The sequence below is a fragment of the Palaemon carinicauda genome, chromosome 44 (genome assembly GCF_036898095.1).
Source record: "Palaemon carinicauda isolate YSFRI2023 chromosome 44, ASM3689809v2, whole genome shotgun sequence".
NCBI classification, from domain to species: domain Eukaryota; kingdom Metazoa; phylum Arthropoda; class Malacostraca; order Decapoda; family Palaemonidae; genus Palaemon; species Palaemon carinicauda.
Window position 1 is genome coordinate 20,677,558 of NC_090768.1, and position 4,049 is coordinate 20,681,606.

Sequence of the window (4,049 nt, forward strand, 5' to 3'; positions counted from 1 at the left end):
CCCTTTGTTAACCATGATACTTTAAAAACGGCTTTTGTTATGTCCTGTATAATTGTAAGAGTCCATGCCTGGCAGAAGGGCCAAGCAATCTACAACAACAAAATACATTTTATTGTAAAAAGATACGGCCAACTAAGATATATTTCACCCAAAAAGTTTTACTTCCCAAAAAATCAGCAGAATTTAGCTGTATGCTCAGCGTTGTAAAAATAGTGAACATAGTATAGACGAATGCTTTAAATCGAGACTATTCGATGCATTATGTGATAATATGGGAGGTAATCATAAACGAATCCTATTGCATACCGATGTACGTTAATAATCGTGGGAATGGGTGGGGGAAATAATCCAGTCAAGAGTGTTACAGCTATGAAATGAACTTGTCGGGTTTCTTCAAAACAAATTGGTCAAAATTGTTCAGATGTGGATTGGTTAGCCAAGCTGACTCATTTGGCTGATATCTTTGCCATATTTAATGATTTCATAACCTCCATGCAGGGAATGATGGTTTCGGGTTTTACAATGGAAGATAAGATCGACGGACAGAAACAAAAACTAGAAGCATGGAAGAGTTGAGTATTAAGACAGTGTTACATGTTTCATAAATTAACGGCACTCATCTTAATATTGCAAGACAACGAAATGTCATCAGAGAAAACTTGGTGAATCTGGCAGAATGGTTTCAGTTAAACTTTTCAGCAAAAGAAGATCCACGGAAATGGAATGCACGGATCAGATAGCTGACAATGGAAACCCTAAGGGACTCCGCAAACCAATGCTTTATGTTCAAGAAATTTGCGTCTTTATGAGCGTGTGTTATTATAGACATGGTTTACTAATAAGGGGGCTTGATACTTTCTAAAGAAATGATCTATCCAAGTTTGCGTGTGAGTGTTTGTGTGTGCGCAAGATTTGCAGAAAGTTAATGTTTCATGTATTAATGAAAAATAAATAAAAACGATAACTTTGTTTTGGTTTTCCTACAAAAGAGGAGTGTAACAAAATATATTACATCTGGCAATAGCTTATATTACAGCATTTACTTAAACCATTAATATAAAGACTGATGAAATAAAATATATGTAAGAAATACACACACACACACACACACACATACACACACACACACACATATATATATATATATATATATATATATATACACACACATATATATATACATATGAGTACATAGAATCGAGAAGAGAAATAAAGAAATCGCAAACCTTATTCCTCAACGCCCGAGGTGTTGAGCAAATCTTCCCAAGAAGGATTATCTTTCCAGGTACCATTTAAAGGACTTACCCTTTACCTCTGCATTTTCTACCTGGCCCCTCCCTAGTGATCTTAGAAAGTTCGATAGAGTATAGTAAAATCACCATTAATCATAGAAGGCTCTCCTTCTTCCATTATCAAATCTCTTCAATCCCAGTTTTATCATTGGGTAAATCCTTCCACTTAAGTTAGATTTTGCTTTTTAACTTTCTCCACCGTAATTACCTAGGAATTAATGTTCTTTGAACTAAACTATTTTCTTTCTTGATTCCTTTTACAGATGTAAAAGCAGTTGCTCTGAAGATGTCATCCCCAAGAAAAGTCTAAGCAACGAAACTAAATCACAAAGGGAGAAATCTTTTAATGTAAGACTTTATTTTATCAAACTATCCAGCCCCAAAGTGTCGTCACCAGAAATCAAAGACATGCCAATGTGTTTACTTTGTTCAGAATCAGTTCCAGTTATGAAAGAATGTAATGTGAAAAGATACTATATTATTATCATTAATTATTACTTGCTAAGTTACAACCCTACTTGGAAAAGCAGGATGCTATATGCCCAGGTGCCCAAACAGGGAAAGTAGCCCAGTAAGGAAAGGAAACAAGGAAAAATAAAATATTCCAAGAACAGTATCAACACTAAAATAAATATTTTCTATATAAACTATGAAAACTTTAACAAAGAGAAAAAGAAATTAGATAAAATAGTGTGCCCAAGTGTACCCTCAAGCATGAGAACTCTAACACAAGACAGTGGAAAACCATGGTATAGAGGCTATGGCACTACCCATGACTAGAGAACAATGGTTTGATTTTGGAGAGTCCTTTTCCTAAAAGAGCTGCTTACCAGAGCTAAAGAGTCTCTTCTACCCTTACCAAGTGGAAAGTTGACACTGAACAATTACAGTGCAGTAGTTGAGTGAAGAAGAATTGTTTGGTAATCTCAGTGAGGACAGAGGAGAATATGTAAAGAATAAGCCAGACTATTCGATGTGTGTGTAGGCAAAGGGAAAATGAACCGTAACCAGAGACAAGGACCTAATATAGTACTGTCTGGCCAGTCAAAGGACCCCATAACTCTCTAACGGTAGTACCTAAATGGGTAGCTGGTGCCCTGGCCAACCTACTACCTACCAACTACATCTTCAAATAAAAGAATTGACAGACCAACACCTTTTTTCGTTAGAAACGTGATGATATAGACAATATTGTTCATGCAAATTTTAGCTATATTGTTAGTGAGAAAATAGAAAACATTCTTGAAGCTATTTCGATAGTGAAATTGTGAAAGACTGCTTACACGCAGTAGTTGATATTTGGTGTCCAGATATAGAACAGAAATTGATAATATTTTGTCTTGTAGAACTTTAACAAGAAAGATTGACGAAATAAACTTAAAAGAAATTGCTTCGAAATTTATGTTTTTCCCTTTACAATTTATGAAAGTACTGTCGCGACAAATACAACTCAGCTTGCACTGTTTGTACGTAGAATTTATATCAATTTCAACATCACATAAGTAACGCTTGGTCCTCAAATAATGAAGAAGACAACCATGGTGAGGATATTTTTTTAAGAATTGAAAATGATAATGGTCAAATTTAATATACATTTTTAAAAACTTCATGGATCACTAAACGATGAAGCCCCTGCAATGGCTGGTGTAAAATTGGCATAACTACAAAAATCAAATCAGAATTAGCTTCTATGAACATATACTAAAGATTGTTCCGTGCTTCATTGTATCAATCACCAACAGAAATTGTTAACCAAATCAGTCAAATATCCAAGGTTATTTTACAAAATCTCGAGGCTTAAAACCTCCGGGGTAGAGAATTTATTAAGAATATATAGTCAGAGCATGGAGATCTGGTTAACTACTGGGAAGTGGGATGGTTGAGCAAGGGTAAAATGTTAAAATGATTTCATGATCTGAGTAGTGAAATTTTCATGATTAAAGAAATGAAAAAGAAGTCTATTACAAAATTGAGTGAAGATGACAAAGTAAGTGGTCTCACTTTTCATATTGACTTTACTTTACATCCTAAAGACCAGAATTTGAAATTGCCAGAAGTGGACAAATTCCTTCATTTGTCCTACGATCATAGATAAACATTCCATGACAAAATCTAACTATGGGAAAGACAGATGAGGAATAGTAACAATTTCCATTTCCCTACACAGGCAAACGATGGAAAAACAGACTGTACCTCCAATGCTGAAGAATTGATATTAATTGATAATTCAATAACAGATTTCAAGATTTCTAGTCTTCACAAGGAAAGAAGTCTTCGCATTATTTCTTCACTATTTGAAATCAGTGTTGTCCAGGTTCCCGAAGGGTAACAGATTAAAGCAATTGAACTCCAAGGGGATTAAGATTTAATACGGGATATGAAACTTTCTTAATGTCTGGAGTTACATAAAATCTATCAAAAAAACCTTTTTCACTGATCGAAGATTTTACATCTGTTTAGCAAAATTAAATGCACAAAATCAAAAACAAGATCAAGACTGAACAACAATAATTTTGAAAATAACTTGACTGTAGCGACCTACATCATTTTTCCAAACAATGAGATACTGGCGGAGAAATATCAAGTCTAAGTTCACTTCAGAATGTTTTGTAATTTTTGTTCTCGTAAATATGTAAATTATGAGATTTAATAAAATTGTTTTAGTTCTTACCTTTGTCCCTTGAATACTTTTTTTTTCTTATTTAAAGGTATATTGATATTAAAAAAAAAATCATTGTCCGAATACATCTATATCTT